A 23,386-nucleotide genomic window follows, 5' to 3' on the forward strand; every position below is an offset into this window, starting at 1 on the left:
TGATTAGCAAATGAGCCCCTGGAACTAATAAAGTTTACCCCAAGTTCAGTGAAGCGGGGACTCCCAAGGAAAACAGGAGGCTGTTGTGGAGAGAAGATCCCAAGAGATGCCTGAGTCAAAAGGCTAAGCAGGGAACCTGGAGGGTGAGCTCTCCAGGTAACCCACTAGAATGGAGAGTCTATAAGAGGTGCTTCTGGGGGGGGAGCTCCTAGACAGAGGGCTGCATATGGCAGGCATCCAAGAGGGCATGGTCTGAGCCACAGGTCTCCCAGACTCTGCCCAGCAGCCCAGCCTGGCAAGGATCACCTGCTGTCCCTGGAAGAGTCGCAGTGGATGGACCTGCCTGGACCCCTGACTCCAGAGCAGGGTCTTACTCCATAAGAAGCAAGAGGTCTAATACCAGGGGAGGGACTGGAACTGAGAGAACCCCTGGTGAAGAGTCTGGATAGAGGTGAACACTAGACTCAGTTCGGGGACAAATGAACACAGAATGACCAGGTCACCAAGCTAAGATGTGGGAGTCAGCGTTTTGTTTATGGCTTGCCTTGGCTTTTCTGTTAAGAAATGAAACCCTCCAACTTGGGGTGCTCTTTAGCATCTAACAGTCAGTCTGGACGTATTGATACCCTGGGTGAGGGAAAAATCAAGTAAGGGCTCACTTGCAACACCATGACTGCCTTTAAGGGGGCAGTCTGGGTCAGCCTGGGATGATGACACGCCTGCTATCACTGCTGTTGGTTGGGCCACTCTTTCCTTAAAAGGTCTGTCAGCCCCAGCCCGAGCTCCAGAAACTGCTCCCAGCTCCAGAAATGGCTGGCTTGCTTTACTCTGGTAGTGGATGTTACTCATAGGGAGATTAAAAAAATGCTTATGACACCAGGGATAAAAGGCGCAGATGAGGGTTTTTCTTTTGTTTCTTAGCAACACCTCCTAAGAAGAGATCAAATGGCAGCCAGAAGAGGCCATAGAGGTTGCATCCCTGTGTGTTACTCTGAGTGAGGATGAAATCAAACTGGCGAAGTGGCAGGCGAGCTCTAGAGGGCAAGAAAATGCTGGGTGGTGACTGGTCATCACCTGTTGGAGTGAGTGAGCAGTAGGAACCCAGAACCTGCGCTGTCATAGGCCGAGCCATAGAAGTAGCAATATGGAAGCGTGTGCAAGAAATATATATGGGCAAGGTTGGGAAGGAAGAACCCAAATTAACTGTTATGTAAAAAAACTGAATGACAGAGGAAAGTTATGGTGGCTAATCTGGATGAAAAAGTGATCATCAAGAGAGAACCACCCTGAGAGAAGCTGCTTGAGAGACTGGAACTCTCTCTGTCAAGTGTGAAGAAGAGAACAGACAAGGAGAAGACTGGAGAAGGCCAATTATCTATGTTAAGCATGGCACTGAAGTCATATATGTAATATGACTGACTGACCCATGTAATAATGATTCCATTTTGTTCTGTCTACTGAAATATTGACTTTTACAGCACATGCTGAAAAATCAATATTCCACTAAATGTAACTAAGTGGTTGTAGCAGAGTAGAGCCCTGCCCACCACCTCAATGCAGAAAACTTGCATCCAAAAACTGGATTTTGAGATAACAGAGAAGGTAAAAAGATAGGGACAAGATATTGTAAATGTGGAGAAATGATGGGAAAACAGAGAAAACAGAGGGTGGTAAAACTGGGAGGAAAAAAAAAGACATCATATTTGGTGTAGCCTGTAAAGCAGTGACTCTGAAAAGGATTTAGGAAACCTAGTGGACAAACAACTGAACATGAGCTCCTACTGTGAGGCTGTGGCAAAAAGGGCTTGCATATACATCCTTGGATATATAAATAGGGAAGTAATGAGTAGGAAATGGAAGGTGATTTTACTGCTGTATGCAGCATTGGTGAGACAAACTAGAATAATATGTCCAGTGCTGGTGTCTATATTTTAAAAAGGATTTTGAAAAACTGAAGAGAATTCAGAAAAAAAAACATAAAAATCATTTTGAGGACTGGAAGAAATACCTTACAGTAAGAAAATTAAGGTGCTCAGTTTGTTTAGCTTATAAAAAAAAGACAGACTTATTACAGTGTGCAAGTACCTTCCCAGGGAAAAAAATTCCAGGTATTAAAGGGCTCTTTAACCTGGCAAAAAAAGCACAATAAGAACCAAGGGATGGAAATTAAAACCAGATAAATTCAAATCAGAGATAAGGCACTGATTTTTAACAGTGAGGGCAATTAACCATTAGAACAAACCACCAAGAGAAGTGGTAGATTTCCCATTTCTTGATGTTTTCAAATCAAGTTTGAATGCTTTCCTGGAAGATATGGTTTAGTCAAACACAAATTATTGAGCTTAGCACACGACTATCTAGGTGAAATTTCATGACCTGTATTATACAGAAGGTCAAATTGGATGATTTTTTTTAAAAGAAGCTGAATGGAAATAGAGTTCAAGAAAAGGAAAACTTTATTTTAAAGCTTAATGTAAACATGCTGTGCTATACAGTTTCGAATTCAGATAATTGGCTTTTTTTTGACATGACTTCTTATTTAGCCAGTCCCTTGTATTGAATAACCCATTATATACACAAATGTCTGGAGTTGCTGATTCTGTCTCTATATTCAATAACATTGAGTCTCATGTACATATCGGACTGGTGTGGAAATAGAAAAGAGGGAAGAAATGACTATGGAAAAATAAAAACAAAGAATGGAAAGAAGGAGCTACTACTAGCCTAACTTACACATACTCATGTTACTAAAGATGCAGCAGTGACAAGGGAAAATATTTTGCAGCGATTTCTTCTGTACTCACAAGTAAAGGAGCAAAATTATTTGGCAAATCTAATAATTCCAATACATGAAAGAAATCCTGGCTTTTTTCAACCCAGTCAGTTCCATTCCTGATCTTTTCTGTAAGAACATCACTGGTACTCACTGGACTGAAAAGAGCAGAGAAAGCCAAACAAAAACAAAATTTAAGTTAGTTATGACGATAGCTACAGCTCACCAGTATCACAGTATATACACAGCTAACATACAGGAGTTAGGTGGTGCAGTGACTGCGTATAAACTGAGCATTGTTAGAAATTCTCCCACTATTGCTCCATCACTGATGCTGATCCTCCGGTATTAGCACTAATGGGAGTGACACAGTAGACTGATCACAGGCATGTTTATCACTGTGCTATCTAACTCTAGTCAGGGCAGATCTAAGTGGCATGCTGATTGAAAATACCTAAAAATGCTCAGTGAGGAAAAGACCAGTGACTTAAGACAGCCATCTTTCACTTTACGCAAGTACCGAATGAGGAGGAAAGGAAGAATGCCCTATCTATGTCCATGGTGGCCTCTAAAATTTACTTAAAGACCACCAAATCCACAAAATAATCGCAGTACATAAACATATTTGAACAAAGCTTTTAAATACCAGCCCATCCACTTGACAGGAGATATTGCTGTTGGTGTAAATACTGTTCTCACTAAACTAAATAAATAGTAGAATATGGCATTTTCTTCCATTAATTTAGTCAAAACAGGCCCATATATTATATATACAGACAACTAAACCCCTTCCAAATTAGGTTATCTATGTTTTGTTTATTTCTGTTCCCAGACTTTCAGCAGAGATCCCAAAGTATTTCCTGTTAAACTGAAATCTCTGCTGCAACCCTAACTATGGTCTCATGACCACGCATGTATGCAGAATAGCACAGGCCAGGACTTCATGCAGATATGAGTGATACTGTCCAGCACCATCAGGCTATTTTTTTTTTTGGAAGATTATGTTTTGCTCCTGGCTTGAAGGAGGACCAGAAACAAACCTTATCTGTGGTCAGAGTCACAATGAGCATTCCTCAGCAACAGGTAGCACCAGTGGAGGACCAGACTGGTGGTATTCTGTATGATCATATCTACATTTCAAGATAGGTGATTATTATTTATATTATTGCTTACGTATTAAAAATTGTAGTTGAATAGGAAATAAATTACGGCAAGGTCCGTGTTCTAACTGTCTGTCTGAGACTGATGGTGGCCGTGACATTTTAATTAAATTACAATAACGATAAAGTTAGACATAAGGTCAAGTGATTATCATACACATTAAAAATAAAAGGATAATAGCGAGAAATCCTCGCATAATAATCCCAATTAGAATAAGTAAATATAGAAAAATACTAGTAGGCAGTCACAGCAGAAAAAATAATTTAAATTTACTTAACAGAACAAGAAACCCCATCTTGACAGGTCTCGGATGCATCCCGATGAAGTGAGCTGTAGCTCACGAAAGCTTATGCTCAAATAAATTTGTTAGTCTCTAAGGTGCCACAAGTACTCCCCATCCTGAAACTGGCACAACCATATTTTCTTATTGGAAATCTGAATGTAAAGGTGTAACTGTCTGTGGACAAGTGATTAGAATTGTTCCCCATGAGCCTGGCTCCCTCATGAGTGAGAGGTAAAGAGCTCCCCATCCCCTGAGCATAATTTAGAACCCAAATAAATAAATACACACACATGAGAGAGAGAATGAGCATTAAGTCAGTCACTGGAAAATATTCAAGTATGAAGTATGAGGAGAAGGCATGAGGGCAATTATGATTCTTGTCAAATTATAAGTTTAGAGGAGCAAAATAACAGGCAAATAATTTTTCCTTGTCTAAAGATAAAATATTCCGGTTCTTGGAAAGAAGATTAAGAAGTATGAAGGACAGTCTCCACAAACAAATTCTCTAAACTAGAAAGACACTAATTCCTAGGCTGTTTCATATTTCCAGTTGAATGCTGAAATCCCTTCCACAGACAATATATGGGAGAGTTAGGGAAAAACCAAATAGATGGTGAACCACAGGCAGCCAAACCAGGACCGTTAAGATAAAGAGAAGTATCCATATGAATATATTATGCATGGCAAGCTAGATAAATAAAAGGATATAGTCTCCTTTACATTAGTACCAAGTCATTTGCGCCAAACATTAACAGGAAATCCCATAGACTTGTTCTTACTAGTTACCATGAAAGTGGGCAGACTCGGCCCAGAATAATAAGAGATATAGCATATAGGTCAAGTCCCACACAGACATTCAATTGGAACACTGGTTTCAAAATTACAGCAATCCTCAGCTATCCACAGGGAATTGAGTGTGCAATGGAGAGTTTGTTTTCCCAAGGTAATGACAAACTCTTCAGCTGAAGAAAATCAACACCATATTTGATTGCACCTGCAATAATACATAAACAAATAGTTGGAAGTATTGAAAATATCCTCACCAAGTACCTCTAGGTTTCCATTTGACTGCTTTACGTCACAATGAATTAAGTCAGATCTAAATGCTGACCATGCAAGCCTTCCACGTCCAAGCTAAAATTCATTGGCAAGGTCTTCAATGCAGGAAGGGACAAATGATAAATTCTCTCTGGTTGAATTTAAGTCAGTGATGTTCATTGAGGCATTGTCACAAGTCTTCCTTTCCACAACCTCCCTTTGGAACAAGTGTCCTTCCTGGTTTCTGGTCAGTGAGGAAAGAACGTGGCTCATCACTAGTCAAGACTGTCAATTCCTTCCTAAGGGAGGGTAGGGCATCGTCTTGTCTTATGGAAGTTGTTGTATGACCTTTGCTCAAGAAACCATCACTTCATGCTGGCAATCTGGCCAACAACATTCCACTATCTAATCTTCTATTTTTGTTTAAGACTACAGAGAAAACTGTGGTGAGATAACTCTTAGAGCCTTTAGATGCCTCACATGACCCCTTGTCATTCTGAGTATGACTGGAATAAGAGGACAGAAACTGAGGTGCGGTGTAAATGAAAGATCCTGCAGCCTGGGTAAGGATGAAGATTGGGGTGTCCACGCTGCTATTTTTAGATCCATCAGATGCACATAATAGCAATGATTACAAAGTTCTGATAACTCACATGAAAAGCATACCAAGTTTGGACACAACTGCTCTGGGACAGCTCAGTTTCTTCCTGGTAGTTTTTCCAGACCTTGTGCAATTGCTCTTCATCTTTAGGAGAACTATCATCTGGATTTTCACAGCATTTCATCTTGTCTCCCCTGTTGAAAGGGTGAGTGAGGAGGTATGGGCTGCAGAGTTATCAATATGGTGATGATGTCAAAGTGTATCAATCTCACCTAACCAAGACACTGCTGTTGAATGTCTGGTCCAGTGTTTGGTTGAGATCAGGAAATGAATGAAACTGCTGGTTGAAATCATTGGCAACTGGCTGAAACTCAATCCAGATAAAACTGGTCATGGTAAAGTAATGCTGGTAACTTGAGGGAAGCAACCAGTAGATATGGCAAAGATACCTTCCATATTATACTGAGGATGTTTGCCTACTTTATATTGAGGATGTGTCTCAGCCATTTGTTAACAGAACTCATAAACTGGTGGGATTGTTAGACTTCAAAATGCTGCTAGATTAACATACAGCAGCAGTTTCAAGAATGACCATTTTTCATCATCACTTGGCCAGGAGAATATGACTTTTTTCAGATGTAGATCCTTGCTGCTCTGATGCATGTCTTTGTTACCTGGAGATTAGACCACTGCAATGTGCTCTTCTTCCAACTTTATCTTAAATCAACACAGAAACTGAAACTAGTGTGGAATGTGGCAACCTGCTTATTAAGTGATGTAATTCTCTGAATTGGCTATCTGTTGGTTTCTAGGTGGATTTTTAACGCATTGCCTTGGATTTATAAAATCCTAAATGACTTGCAACCTGCCTACTAACACTCCCAAATTTCACCTACTGTACTAGATCCTTTCTAAATTATCAAAAAAAAAACCCTGAGGAGTACTTGTGGCACCTTAGAGACTAACAAATTTATTTGGGCATAAGCTTTCATGGGCTAAAACCCACTTCATCGAATGCATGCAGTGGAAAATATAGTAGGAAGATATATAGAGACAGAGAACATGAAAAAATGGGTGTTGCCATACCAACTGTAACGAGACTAATCAATTAAGGTGGGCTGTTATCAGCAGGAGGAAAAAAAACTTTTGTAGTGATAATCAGGATGACCCATTTCAAACGGTTGACAAGAAGGTGAGAGTAACAGTAGGGGAAAAATTAGCTTGGGGAAATAGTTTTTACTTTGTGTAATGACCCATCCACTCCCAGTCTTTATTCAAGCGTAATTTAATGGTGTCTAGTTTGCAAATTAATTCCAATTCTGCAGTTTCTCGTTGGCATCTGTTTTTGAAGTTTTTGTTGTTGGAGAATTGTGACTTTTAGGTCTGAATCTAAGTGACCAGGGAAGTTAAACCTTCAACCTCCCTCATTTTTTTTTTGCTGATACAGAATAACACATTTACCACTCTGAAACCTTTCTAAATTATGTTGTTTCTGCAACTAAAGCTGTGTCTCAATATCCTGATGACCAGTAATTATAGACTGAGTGGTAAAAATAAATGTTTGTACAACCATGGCCCTTCTTGGAAACTCCCCAAAACCTCAGTGATTTAAAAATGTGTCATTTAAAAACAATATTGTGATTCATTTCAATATTACATGATTACACTGAATAAAAGATATATATTTTTTCTTAAAGTGCACTTTTTACCTAATTACCTAAGACATTATGATCATAGCCCAGAAATTTCAATAAACTGCATTCTATTACTATTAGACAACATACTAGTAACACAATATGAAGATTTACTATGTTAATATTTCTGAACAATATTAGTGCCATATAATGTTAAACAGTAAATATGAAGACAATGTACTATAGTTCAAAAATAATCATTCCCATTTGAGAGATGTGTTAGTGAAAATAGATTGCTTGTAAGTGAGAGTTAGAAGGGTAAAAATATTGAGGCCTAGGGACTCTCATTTGCTTTATATCTTGCACACATTAGGTCTCCTTGCTCCATTGCCTGTTAAATATTACTGGACAAATTTGCTAGCCTTTATTCTCAGGCTTGGCCACTACAGATTTAAATGCTAATTCAATAAATAGACAGCCTGACATTATAATCTAGGTACATTTACATGATGTTTTGATGTTAACTTTAAAACATCTCCATATATGTCATTGTCAGGCATATAGCATATGTATACTTATCAGTTTCATATTTAATTCACTATCCATTCTTTTGTTTATAGCTACTGATTAGTAGTGATTTTTTTCACAAGAATAATGTTAATCTTGCTTGATGTTTCCTCTAAACTATTTTATCTTACACTGTTTTTCACTTGAGTGACATAGATCATTATGTACAGCATCATGTATTGTGCGCTACTAGTCAAAGCTGCAGAGTAAGCCTATGCGAATGTAATACAAAACAGAAATATGAATGAGATAATGTATTCATATGACATGGAACACTTCCAGTCATTTTTCACTGCAGAGCTGCTGTATGCATTTCATATTCCACACTTTACAGTTGCCTGTGGAAATATGGAAATGCAAAACTAGCTGAAAAAATAAATAAAATAAAACTGTTTCCTAAGTCTCACCTTATCGTCCTGAGGCATCAGGGATTCTGTGTTGTCTCCGTTTTTATTAATAATGCAACAATAGTCTTTCAACCATTCTTCCTGCAGGATAAATGCTCTTTTTTGGCAACTAAAGAATGTGATTAACTAGCTCATAGGCTAAAACCTGACAGAGGTTCTCAATATCTACCAGTCTATCCATCTGGTACCTAGAGGAGAAGAAATAAATGGGTTATGTATCTATTCAAAGGGGACTTTTATATCCTCCCACAAAGTCATTACATTAGAAATATGAACTTTGCTCTCTTGCTCATAATATAACAAAACCATTCTGTTACTAATTTAATTCCTATTTGGCTTCAATAAGACAATTTTCTATACCTGGAAGCTGCAAACTAACTAGAATGCTCAACGGGAGAACAAGACTTTACTGACATACTTGCATTAAAATAGACAGCATGTGCATCTCTTGAGAGTAGAAAAGCACTTTGTGCTTAATATTCACACCTTTTGCTATTCCTTATATTGTTTTCTGAAGAAAAACATTTTGACACTCCCACTTTTTTCATTAAAATTTATAATTTGAATAAAGGAGCATTATATCTTTTCATCTGTATGTAACTGAACCTAAATCGGTCTCTTACCTTGTAGGGAAATTGCACAGCTTCATGGATATAACAGGATGAGTGATGTATAAAATGTTTTTCAACTAACTGTGCATGATTTACTCTTTAATGCCAGGAAAACTTCTCTCTATTAGCATTTTCAGAAAGCTAAAAAAAGATGATGATATATTCAGTATAATACCCAATTATATTACTAGAAAACCATAGGAAAAATTAGAGTTGTCAAGCGATTCAAAAAATTAATTGCAATTAATCGCATTGTTAAACAATAATAGAATACCATTTATTTAAATATTTTTGGATGTTTTCTACATTTTCAAATATATTGATTTCAATTGCAACACAGAAAATAAAGTGTACAGTGCTCATTTTATATTTATTTTTGATCACAAGTATTTGCACTGTAAAACAGCAGAAATTACCATGAACCCAATATCAGTACTGTAGTGCAATCTCTTTATCATGAACTTACAAATGTAGAATTATGTACAAAAAATAACTGCATTCAAAAATAAAACAATGTAAAACTTTAGAGCCTACAAGTCCACTTGGTCCTACTTCAGCCAATCGCTCAGACAAACACATTTTGTTACATTTGCAGGAGATAATGTTGCCGGCTTCTTGGTTACAACGTCACCTGAAAGTGAGAACAGGTGTTCTTATGGCACTGGTGTCACAAGATATTTACATGCCAGATGCGCTAAAGATTCATATGTCCCTTCATGCTTCAACCACCATTCTAGAGGACATGAATCCATGCTGGTGATGGGTTCGGTTCAATAACGATCCAACGCAGAGAGGACGAATGCATGTTCATTTTCATCATCATGAGTCAGATGCCACCAGCAGAAGGTTGATTTTCTTTTTTGGTGGTTTGGGTTCTGTAGTTTCCGCATCAAAATGTTGCTCTTTTAAGACTTCTGAAAGCATGCTCCACACCTGGTCTCTCTCAGATTTTGGAAGGTACTTCAGATTCTTAAAACATGGGTCGAGAGCTGTAGCTATTTTTAGAAATATCACACTGGTACCTTCTTTGCGTTTTGTCAAATCTGCAGTGACAGTGTTCATAAATCAAACGTGTGCTGGGTCACAATCTGAGACTGCTAATAACATGAAATATATGGCAGAATGCGAGTAAAACAGAACAGGAGATATACAATTCTCCACCAAGGAGTTCAGTCACAAATTTAATTAACGCACTTTTTTTTTTAAATGAACATCATCAGCATGGAAGCATGTCCTCCGGAATGCTTGCTGAAGCATGAAGGGGCATATGAATGTTTAGCATATCTGTCACGTAAATACCTTGCAACGCTGGCTACAAAAGTGTCATGTGAATGCCTGTTCTCACTTTCAAGTGACATTGTAAATAAGAAGTAGGCAGCAGTATCTCCCATAAATGTAAACAATCTTGTTTGTCTTAGCAATTGACTGAACAAGAAGTAGGACTGAGTGAACTTGTAGGCTCTAAACATTTACATTGTTTTGTAAATCTACATTTGTAAGTTAAACTTTCACAATGGAGATTGCACTACAATATTTGTCTGAGCTGAATTGAAAAATACTATTTCTTTTATCATTTTTACAGTGCAAATATTTGTAATAAAAACTAATATAAAGTAAGTACTGTACACTTTGTAGTCTGTGTTGTAATAGAAATCAATACATTTGAAAATGTAGAAAAACATCCAAAAATATGTAATAAATTTCAATTGGTATTCTATTGTTTAACAGTGTGATTAAATTTTTTAAATTGCAGTTAATATTTTTGAGTTAATCGCATGAGTTAACTGTGATTCATCAACAGCCTTAAAAAATATAAAACTTATGCAGAAATTACATATTCTATACCAAATTATTTTTTATGAGGAATGGGAGAATTATTGGAAAAAAATTAAAACACCTCCAATCATCTTAAAAAAAAAACCTAATAGGTACAAAATGTGTACAAGTTTTCAGTCCCATTTTGCTTTCATTAAATGCCTTATGATCAGAGCTCGGCAAAGGTTTTTAGAGGACTAGTTTATTTGCCAAAAATGTGGTTTCAAGTTGACTGAAACTATTCACAAATTCAGGTTAAATTTGCTGAATAGTTTCAGCCAAAAAATGATTTTTTTAAAAAGTCTAAATATTTCATTTTAACGTGTTCAAAACAAAATGTTTTGACTTTTCATTTAGTAATGATATTTTGTTTAGAAATTTATGTAGATTTATTTAAAACAAACAAACAAAACAAAACGGGCAAAAGTACCCAAAAACTAAATAAAATAAAGAAACATTACAAAATTCATTTCAGATCAAATTAAAGGGTTTTTTTGTTTAATTATTTTGGTTTGGTTACCAAACTGAAAAAACAATTATCCACTCAGTGTTAATTATAGTGTGACCAACTTACAAGAACAAAGTAAAGGAATTGTACTGTTTCAAGCAAACCTGCTCACTATTTCTAATAAACTTAAATTGTAATTTGTATTTTATTTCTTCAGGCATGAAAAGGATCAACATTTTCTTTACTTACCTTTGGAGGTATTTCAATGCACAGCCTCTTTTGTTCTCCGAGACCTATGTGATGTAGTCCAATATTCATTTCTTTATTGTACCTGCATAAACGTCCTGTGCTTCCTATGCAACAACATACAGCAACAAAGAACATGCAGTCATTAAAAGCATTAAATAAATGTCACTTTACTATATCACAAAATAACGTGTGTATTAACCTTTCAGAATTTGTTGACAATAAATGATGGAACACAATCTTTGTTGTTTAAGTTCTTTTATTCAAAACTTTGAATATGAGGCCAAAGTATAACAACTCGGGCTTAGTTTTAAGCAAACATCTCCTATGTTTCTATATTAGCTCAGATTATCTCATTTATCATAATTCTCTAAATCTGTCATCTCAGATTGTATCACACAATTGGACTGATAATCACTTGCTTAGTGTTCAAAGAACTGATACATCATCAGCTCAGTGCAAACCTTTTAGTGTATTAGGAACACAAAAGAAATTTAGATGAAAAGTAAAACACTGAAATCTAACTTTATCCTCAAGACAAGGAGACACTGTTCGAAAATGAATATATTTACATTCAAGGGAATATCACACTTCTTTCCTTGATTCTTCAAGAGCACCTTATGCACAGGGGAAAAGAAAAGCCTAATAATGCAATGCTACTGCCCATTCATGCTAATCTTGTTATTCTAAAAAATTTAGAGACTACTAATGGGGAATGGACAGCTTAGAGAAGAGGTAATGGGATTTAGGTCTTGATCCGACAAGCATTCCTTTGAGGTGCCCGGTTCTCACAACTCCTGCTGATTTAAATGAAAGCAAAGTGGACTCAGCACTTAACAAAGTTGAGCCCTCATAGCTTTTTACTTCTAGACTCCAGGTTAGAATGAAGTTAAGACCAGTGGTGACCAAAATATTTTACTATTTGATGGGGCTGTGCAGTGAAAAACCAGTTGGATGCCTTGATCCATTGTCACTGAACATGTGTCTCCACCACAAAATTGGTGTTGATTGTCACCCTTGTAGAGATTTTTAGAAAGGAACTGGAAGAGAATCGACATGGAGGTCTCTCCCCACTCTAATGCTGGTCCTTTATCAAATCTGAGGTTCACTGGCAAAGTAGAGTAGGGAAGCTTGCCAATTTCCTTTCTGTGATTCACATCTTCTGTGGATGGGGGACATCACTCTCTCGAGTTGCTAAGTAGACACTTTAAATTAATACTAAATTCACATGTAAAAATCATAAAAAACAATTAAAGGGAAATATGTGTGCAGGTTTTTCCTCTATGAAAGGCAACAAACAAGGATCAGAGTGGTAGCCATTTTAGTCTGTATCAGCAAAAACAACGAGGAGTCCTTATGGCACCTTAGAGAGTTACTTATAGAAGAGCCACAGTCAACCTGAAAATCCTGGGTGTGATTTACAAAAGTGCTTATTACTGACCTTTCTCTCCTCCCATTAAAGTCAATGGTAAAATGCTCAATGACTTCAACGGGAGCAGAGTTAGGCCAACACAAAGCATGTTTCTGAAAATCCCACCCAAGGTTTTCCACTGAAAATGTTGTACCCAGCGTTGCAGCGACTGAATCTTGTGATATTTGGCATTTTTCTCAAACATGCAGGCAAATAAATTTGGTGTTGCTTTTGTTATGTTTTTTAAATTTCATCTCAAAAGTTTTTTGAGGCTTGACTCATGATTTGGGTTTAGCAATGGTCTGTAGCTATTACTGACATGAGTGTCCTCTGTGATTATTGCAAGTGAAACAATATTTTCTCTACTTTTCCAGGTTGTTTACTTTGACATATGGTCCTGGCCACTGTTCTCTTGTTGGTGCTTACCCCTCCAGTCACAAGTGCCCCCAACAGGGCACTGACCAATAAGGGCAGCAGCGAAGCTGAAAGGGAAACTGAAACGAAGGGAGCAACAGACAGATGCGTACAAAGAGAGAGTAGGGTGAAATGGATCTGAGCATTTTGGTGTTGCTCTTGGGCCCACCCAAGATACGTCTAGTTCTAAACATCTACCCTGAGCAGAAGAAAACCTTATACGTTAAAGGGTTTATTAAATATTTCAGGACATATTAATTAACATGTGCTCTGTCAGAAAACTTCACATTTCAAAAACTTCAGGTTAACAATGTCCCTTTAAACTCAGTGTTTTCAGAGAGGGTTAAGCTATGACCATTATTGTATATAATGGTACATTTCTCAATGGCAATAGTCATTAGAATACTTCCTCCACTGTACTTGTCAAACATTAGTGTAAAACCAATAATGAGTCATCTTCCCATCATTTTTCAGACACCTGTGTTAAATCCTGAAGGGATTTGTTCCAATTGGTGCAGTGTTCTAATGGGAAGTCTGAATAGTTTCCCTGCAGCCATTCTGCACTAAGCAGACTCACTACAGAAGGGTCAATGGATTGTTCAATAAGCCTGTAGTATCTGCAGAATGAAAATGCAGTGTGAGAGAAAGATGATTTCTGGTAACTTTGCAGCTCGGTCAGCAAATCCTGAGAGAGAGAAAGCATAAAGGTTGTTTTCTGCAATATATGTGACATCCTAGTTTGAAATGACACAGCTCATGTTATTCTGTGACAAGCCCTATATTAAGACATGACAGATAATAAACCCATAAGAACAGCTAACCTGCCAAATACAGATCCACAGATTAATAGATTCCAAGGCCAGAAGGGACCTCAGTGATAATGTCACCTGACCTGTATAACACAGGTCACAGAACTTTCCCAAAATAATTCCTAGAGCAGATCTTCCAGAAAAACATTTAATCTTGATTTAAAAATGGTCAGTGATGGAAAATCCACCATGATGCTTGGTAAATTATTCCAATGATTAATTACGCTCTCCATTTAAAATTTACACCTTATTTCCAGTCTGATTTTGTGTAGTTTAAAAATGTCTAGCCATTGGATTGTTATGCGCTTCTTTACTAGACTGAAGTGCTCATTATTAAATATATGTTCCCCATGTAGGTATTTACCGACTGTAATCAGTCCTTCTCTTAACCTTCTCTTTGTTAAACTAAATAGATTGAGCTCCTTAGGTCTCTCACAAGAAGACATGTTTTATAATCTATTATTCAGTCTCATAGCTCTTCTCTGAATCCTCTCCAATTTATCAACTTCCTTCTTGAATTGTGGGCACAAGAACTGGACATAGTATTCCAGCGGCAGCCACAGGAATGCCAAATAGATAAAATAACCTCTCTACTCCTACCTGAGATTCCCTTGTTTATGCATCCAAGGATCTCATTAGTCCTTTTGGCTCTTTTAGTTAGATATTAAAAACAGCATCACAATGGGAGCTCATGTTCAGCTGATTATCCCCCATGACTCCTACTTCTTTTTCAGTCACTACTTCACACGATAGATTTTCCCATCTTGTAAGTATCACATAAATTTTTTGTTCCTAGATGTATACATTTACATTTAGGTGTATTAAAATGCATATTGTTTGCATGCACCCAGTTTACCATAAAAAGAAAAGGAGTACTTGTGGCACCTTAGAGACTAACCAATTTATTTAAGCATGAGCTTTCGTGAAGTGAGCTGTAGCTCACGCAAGCTCATGCTCAAATAAATTGGTTAGTCTCTAAGGTGCCACAAGTACTCCTTTTCTTTTTGCGAATACAGACTAACACGGCTGTTACTCTGAAACCAGTTTACCATGCGATTTAGGTTACTCTGTATTACAACCTGCCCTCTAAATTATTTACCGCACCCCACAATTTCTGTGTCATCCACTAACTATCAGTGATGTTTTCATGTTTTCTTCCACATCATTGATAAAAATGTTAAATAGCATAGGGCCAAGAACAGACCCCTGCAGGACCCAGAAGAAAAACATCCACTCAACAATGACCCCCAGTTTACAATTATATTTTGAGACCTATCAGTTAGCCAGCTTGTAAACCATTTAATGTGTGCTATTTTAATTTTTATATTGTGAGTTGAGCTCATGATAAAGCTTTGACTTGAAATTTTCTTGCTTAACTATTGCCAGAGCGAGTGTTGCTTCATTTCAAATGATAAATTACGTTATACTTCCCTTTATCATCAAATTAAGTCTTGAACACTCTACAAGTTTCAAAATGCTAAGCAGTTTACCTTATGATGAAACTCTGCAGAAACATTCTGATGTCATCATAGGAGTCACAATTATGAAAGAGTATTAGTTAACTGTAATTGTTGTTCTCTGAGAAAATGCATCATAAAAGATCACTCTCTCCTGCCTCCACATCCCTACAACAAGGCCAAGATGGGAACTCCATAAGCTCAACATTCTGAAGCTCTGGTCCCACAATGGGCATGCTTTGCCAGCCACTGCAATGGAAGGCATTCGCTCCCTCGTACTTTAGTCATCAGTTCCTTTTAAAGCAAGATGTGAAGTTACTCACACAGGTATTAAAGGGATTTGAATGATAAAGATAAAACAGGCTTTCAAAGCATCAGCTCTCTTCTGGAAGGAGTAGTTGAATGCTGATCTGTTATGATGTTCAGAGGAGAATTATTATAGGGAAGTCATCCTCCCTTACAAATACCCTATAAAATAGATTCATACTCCTGAAGACTTAAGGGCTCTGGGAATAAATATGAATGAAAGGTCAGCAAAAGGCAGTGGAAGGTAAAATCAGGTGAACACTGCCTTTTTTCATCTTTTTATAAATTTAAGAGTTGTTGCTCTTTAAACAGTTCCCACAACAATCAGAAAAAAATAAACAGAGAAACAACCTAAAAAAAGAGAGAGTTTGTGTAACCTTGATCCTGGACCCTGTCTGGAAAGAGGTTCTGTGATACACCAAACCTCAACTCCTATCTCCATAAACAGCATGGCTAAGGAGTAAACTTTACTTCCTATCTGATTTAGATTCTTCCATTTTCTGTTTTGAGGAGCAGGGCTAAAAGATTTAACTCCCTTTAGATCCATGAGAGGTCCCCACAACAAAAAACGGACAATTTGCTGGAGCACCTGGAAAAGACAGAAGATTTCCAAGCCACAGATGGGGAAAAAGGAGATTGTAACCACAGCTCTTAGCCTAGCTGTAATGTTTAAATTGATTGGGAGAGCTGTCATGCAGTTGTACTTCAATGTTACAATACCAAATAGTTTGTGAACCTTCTCCCAGCTAAACAAGGCAGAAAAGTTCATAGCTTGGGTCAATCAGACCCCCGACTTCCTAAAGTGCTTATCATTATAGGAGGTGATAAGGAGGGAAATTACCACTGAGCTATCCTACATTTTAGACAGGGTAGTCACTGCCTCTGTGATCTACCCTCTCTCCTCTACATTAGACCCAGAGAAGTTATCCCTGACAGGGGCACATTTTTTTTGGAAAGGATAGCACATTATATTAAATTTTTTTTTATCCTGGGGAGAAGGGGAGAGGGAATTATTGCGGTATCTAACAGTGTTTCTTGATAGTTCTATAGACCCACCTTGTCAGTAGATGCTGGAACTCTGCAGAGAAGTGCTAATTGAGTCTATTGACTCACGGTGGCAGGTGTAGCTACTTGCAGCCCTGGCTATAAGGGAAGAGCAGAGGAATGTAGGGTCTGGGACTAAGCAATCTTCATGGAGGAACGGTAGGAACAGCCAAGTCTAGGGACATGGCTAGGGTTGGAGTTTACATTGTTAATAAAAGCCAAATGAGGAAGCCAGGAAGAGACTGAGTTTTGAACATGGGTGTTCTGGAGCGGAGCATGGGGTGAAAGATACTTGATCATAAAGTCACTGGTATTTCCATTTCCTTAAATGTTGATCGTCATCTTAGATTTGATTAATGCTCATAAGGTCTCATTCATACAACATCTTTCAAGCTGGAGGATCACAAAGCACCACATAAACTATAGCATATAGGAATCACTTGAATGCTGAAATGCCACCATGTTTGGGGTGGTTGATGGCAGCCAGCTGGCTAGCTTGCAAACGTATTATGCAAGAGGCAAACTTCTACTGTTTTGAAAAGGGCCATGGAGTTCTTTCATGTCCACAAATACCAGCCAGGACCTTGGTTTACAAAGGCTTTACCCAGATGCCCATCACAAAGAAAGTTTAATAGAGCTCATATTACACTCCATGGAACGATGAAAGAGCGAATGGTCCCTTCTGGGATTCAAACTCATGGTTGCAGGGAATTTAGGTAGTTCAAAAGTAATTCTTAGACCACTAAGCATTTCCCTCCAATATTAACTGATGAATAATCAATGTTATGCTGAAATGCCAGTATCCTAGCAGCTACTTCTAAAGAAATGTACTCATTGGAATAAACTATAAAAGAATTTAAAGAATCATTATACACTAAATATAGAACAGATATTATGTAAATAAAGCACAGAATATTCAATCAATTGGAAAATAATTAGCACTTATACATCTTAGCTTTATATCTTCAAAGTGCTATATAAACATTAGCTAATTAAACCTCACAACACCCCTGTGAGCTGGGAAGCTTTTACTATCTACATCTTACAGAGAGGTAACTGACTTGCCCATGTCACAGAGTGAGCAAGTAACAGAACCTGGATTTTTAACTCAAGAGCTCCTAATGCCCAGTCCTCTTCTCATTCTTCTAAATATTACTATTGGGATCTTATTATTCTATGAAAATAATGAGATCATCAGAAGAATGCTATTTATACTTAAAACATGGTCAGAAATTATTCTGTCACACAATATGCATCAGCTACAATACTAAAGTTTTTGACAAATGTGAATTACAAAGAAATATATATCATTCTTTTATAACTGTGGAAATGGAAGTTATAGGACTTGTATTAAATTTCTCAAATTCTGAAGAGGTCTACTTGAAAAGGTAAAACAACATTTACTTTAGCTCATAAAATAGAGTTTTCAGATCTTACTGCCACATGCTTGCTAAGCTACTTCCATTTTACATATTTTTGAGTTACTGAAAATTAAGGCAAACACTGTAGAATCAAAAACAATGTTCAGTGGAGAAAATACAGTATTCAGAATAATGTATGTTCATAGGCTCAGAGCTCCCCAAAGTCCTGAAGAGAATATTACAAATTCACAGGTATCTCCGAGTCCTAAATTTTGCATTCTGATCTTTGATTCAGCTTGCAAATGTTTAAAAATGCATGCAACAAGACAGCTCCCTTTTGGCTACATGTCTGAGTAGGCTCAAACATCTAAATTATTCTATCAAAGGTCAACTGTAACAGATACCCAAAACTGGTTTCAAATCCACCTGGGAAGAACTACGGAATACAAAGACCTTTGGTGTTTGAGCATTTTTTTCCATTTTTGACCAACACACATTTCTTTTAGGGGATCTGCTCCCACAGGTAGATACAAGTATTTTGACGAATGGAGGAAACCTGGCAGTATGTAAGACAAGCTTAAATCTTATATGTTTTCAGAGTCACATTCACTTAAAACCCACATCACAAACAGATACACAATGCAGATATGATAGCAGAATTAACTTAAGCACCATATTATGGTATTCAAGTCATAACAGTACTAGAATTTTTCAGGTCATTGGACGTAGATGACATCAATACATTCATGTCTCAACACTGACATCAGAAATGAGGAAAATTACAGCCTTTCTGGGCCTTTAAAAAAATCTCATAACTCTACCCCATTTAATATCATTAAAATACATATGGCAGACCTCTGAGGAACAAGAGACAATTTTGTATTCTGTTACACTGGTGCAATTCAGAAGTAATTCAAGGAAATTCAACAGTTACTCTAAATTTCCACAAGTATAAACCAGAGCAGATTTTGGCCCAAATTCAACACTGGAATAAGGAGGAATAACTCCGTTGACTTTAATAGTGTTGCACGTATTCACTGCTGAAATAATTTTTACTCAATGCACAACTTCCAACATTGTGAACAACTCGTGACTCGAGGAAAGTTTTAACAGTCACACTCAAAAATAAGCTCACACATAATATGAAAGGTTGCTCAAACTGAAAAATGTTTCCAAATGGTGGATGGTACCAAATCTGCTGACATAGGCACAATGCAAGGGTAAAGGAAGAATCATACAGAACTCAGTAGTTTTGTTTTTCAGGGATTCATGTGAACCATTATTTCAGTTTTGATGTATATACGTTCACATCCCTTGAATTTACGATTTGCATGAACCCCAAACCTGAAAGTAAACCTGGATTTATATTTCTCTGAGTGTACAGTGCCCCAGCACTGTGCCAAAAGCAGAATTACCACTGGTAAAAGGTAACATGAAATACAATTCCCCAAACTGAAAACTATCATCATTCTGTGCTGAACATACCACATTTCAAAACTGTTTAAATTGCTATCAAACATTTTAGGGAGATTGGAACATCTAAAGAAAAAGCAAATAAACCATCTGTTTTCTCCAGTATTCTTAATTAAACACGCACTCGCACACAAGATATTCTTTCCAATGTTCCTCTAATGTGTTCTAAGTTCCTATTTAAATAGGCTGGTAGAATGTAACATATTTCACTAGGGACATACGATATAATAATGGATGAAAGCACATTCATTTACTTGTTTTTATCTCAGCAAACTGAATAGGTTAATCATATTTTGGCTGTATATCAGTATAACTTAGTTATAGCATGTCTACATTGGAGGATTTTTTCAGCCAACGAATTACTACAAATGTTAAAATACCTGCACTAAGTACACTTTAATAATTTTTTTTTAAAAATTGACCAACCATATAAAAATTGACCAACCATGTCAACCTGCCATTGACCAACAATTTACAGAACAAGTAAAGAATTTAGAAGAGGTGATTCCTACTGGTTTGAGTATTTCTTCCTAAAATCTCTTAAAAATATACTTAAGAAACCCCGTCCCCCAAAAAATCATTTAAAATAAACTAACAACCACCTCTATTGTTCTGTTCCTCCAAGTTGTTGTTATGACACAGATTCTTTCAGTGGTATCTTCTACCTCAATGGCACAAAGCAAAGACAACTGTGATGAAAATGTAACAGTGTGAGTCTACCAAGAGACTCAGGCCCACATTTTTAAACATGAGTGCCTAAAGTTGGTCACCTAAATCTACAGTTTGGATCCATTACTGCATTGGGAATCTTCTAGTATGCCCCCTAGGCCTGTGCAGAGTCCCAGTGACTTCCATGAGACTCTGTACAGGCACGGGGATCTACACTACCAGATGCTGTAACAGGGCTTTCAGCACCTACGTAATTTTCAGAGGCACTGAGCATCCTGCAGCTCCCACTGCGGTCTATGGGAGCTGCAGGATGCTCAGCACTTCTGAAAATCAGTATAAACATAGTTCTATAAGGTGGACTGAATACATATGAACTTAGTTGCACAAATGTAGGCATCTAGCTCTGGAAATAGTGGAATCTGAATCAGAAATATACATATTTCTGAAAGTACATGTCAGCGTGCAACCATAATGATTCTTCACTGGCTACTCAAAACAACTTTTGTTTCTATTTTTCCAAATTAGACTAGTAATAAATTAGACTAGTAATTGTTTGAAGTTGATTAATAAGTAGCAAATTTCTAATTCAATACAGTATTTGATACTCTCTGAGAAAATGAAGTGAAATCCACAATCTATTTATGGTAAAACTTTTTTTTTGAGTCTTTCTGAGCAGATTTATAGACAAATAGGTTTTCAGTAATTTTTTTCTACATCATATAAAAAACCCATTGTCCTTTCTGAGAAAAAAAGAGTAACTACATTATTACACAATTAAGCAAAACAAACCAGCAGCTTATGATTTGTTACTTTTTAAGGATTTAATCCACCATAAAAGATGCACAGACTATTCGGGCACATTAGATCTTGACATCTGTCTATGCCAGTTTTGGACCAGTTTGACCTATACAGGAGACAGACTGTGTAATGGCAGATAAATAAATCAAATCACCCCATGACTGAGAGTTGCAAAGTTGTTCAGGGAGTGAGCTCATATAGGGAATTCTAGCTCCATGATTAGTGTTACTCCCCACTCAAATCTGTGCATTTTCTCCTCACACAAACCACAGGAGTGGAAGACTGAGAAGACCTGGTCAGTTCTTTTGGTGTGTTCTTTGAAAAAAAATGCAGTTAGAGTGAAGTGGAGATCTCCCATCACTGGAGAGAAGAACTGACTGGAGGCAGGAGGCCCTATGTATGGTGTCTCTGAACAGCTCATGATATGAGGAACTTGATGATCCTGTCCATTTCCTAGTTTGCCTCATTCCCCACTTCATCCATTGCCATACGTGTCATGTTGGTGGGGAATCAGCTGCTTGATAGCTCCCCTCCCAAAGCCCCATGAAAGAGCTGTCAAATGAAGAATTTCTTTGGGCCATGGGGCTTTAATATTTTTCCTGACTTGACTGACAGATGTATTAGATATTACTATAACAAAATTAACTATAGTAACTGTAGATGTTGTCACTACTAATTAGGTACAATTACCTCACCAGTTACTTGGTTTTTCTGGTTTAAAATAATTTAGACATCTGTCCTGTCCCACGCTTAGTCTGAAGTGGTATTGCCTCCTCAGAAATCAAGTATTTCCTCCCCCACCACACACACGCACACCTTCCCCCATCAGGGAAAGAGTACAGAAGGAAACAAAGAAATTGACTGGAATGTTTAATTTATAAGGAAAAAGTAAAAGTGCTAAATATGCATCATTTGTCTAAATGATGACTGGGTGGAGCATAATAGTCTGTAAATATTTGAAGGGATTCAGCACTTAAAGAGTAGTGAAGAATTATTTAGGGTGGTACAGGGAGATATAACTAGTAATAATGGGATGAAATGAAGAAAGGGAAAATTAAGGGGAAAATATATTAGGACAGCGGGTTCTATTAAGGTGCGGAACCAGGTAAAAGGCCATGATAAAAGCTCAATTTCTGGGAATATTAAAAACTAAATGCGAGAAAATGCATTAAAATGCATTGGCAACTGGAAGTGGAATAGGCCAGCTAATAGGTTTGTTTCCATCTCCAACGCCAATGATTCTGTAATAAATAGCTGACTAGCCTTAGACAGCCTCCTCAGCAGAGTTACAGAGTCTGACTGGTTACCATACATATAGCACTGTATATGGCTCCAGCACAATAGAAATGATGTTGAAGGGTGCATGGGATTTATCCTAGAAATCTAAAAGACCTCTTCTTTCATTCACCATAACCATTACCTCCCATGATGGCTACGTTCCACTGGAACAATGAAATGGTTGAGGAGTAGAGAGAGGCTAAGATCCATGGAAGACAGAACTTTCACAGGTTTCAGAGTAGCAGCCGTGTTAGTCTGTATTCGCAAAAAGAAAAGGAGTACTTGTGGCACCTTAGAGACTAACCAATTTATTTGAGCATGAGCTTTCGTGAGCTACAGCTCACTTCATCGGATGCAGGAGCATTAGGAACCCACTCCTGGCTAAAATAAGAATGATCAACTGTACTGCAATAGCTCTCTTATATGCTGACACTGCAACACTATCACACTTCACATATAAATACACTCATTTTAAAACTACCCCTGCTGGAATGAGTCACACTAAGAAGAAATAAAAGAGTGCAGTTTGGTCATGGGAGGTGCTCAGATATTATGGTGATGGGTGCTAATATAAAAAAACCTAGAGAGGTATATAGATCCCCAGACCACATTCGTCAGGATTTAGGTACTTCTATCAATCTCCCCTGACATTAGTCCCATCATTGCCACTTTGCAGGAGCCTTAAAAGCCAACTGGGCAGAGTCAGTAAGGTAAAATTTTCAAAAGTGGCCAAGGGACTGAAGAATCTATGTCCCACTTTCAAAAGTGACAGGCACTAAGGC

General features: G+C 37.4%; 1 protein-coding gene across 3 annotated transcripts in view; it reads right to left on the reverse strand.

Moving 5' to 3' along the window:
* Positions 1 to 23,386, reverse strand: part of LOC140904998 (dynein axonemal heavy chain 12) — an 84,517-nt gene that overhangs the window by 48,832 nt on the left and 12,299 nt on the right. For all 3 annotated transcript variants that reach the window (XR_012156696.2, XR_012156697.2, XM_073327472.2), the window contains exons 2-4: positions 11,588 to 11,691; positions 9,088 to 9,216; positions 8,465 to 8,652 (exon numbers count right to left, since the gene is read on the reverse strand). The gene's annotated coding sequence lies outside the window, so the exon portion shown is untranslated. The remainder of the gene's footprint in view (positions 1 to 8,464; positions 8,653 to 9,087; positions 9,217 to 11,587; positions 11,692 to 23,386) is intronic.

The sequence above is a fragment of the Lepidochelys kempii genome, chromosome 1, assembly GCF_965140285.1.
Source record: "Lepidochelys kempii isolate rLepKem1 chromosome 1, rLepKem1.hap1, whole genome shotgun sequence".
Classification (NCBI taxonomy): domain Eukaryota; kingdom Metazoa; phylum Chordata; order Testudines; family Cheloniidae; genus Lepidochelys; species Lepidochelys kempii.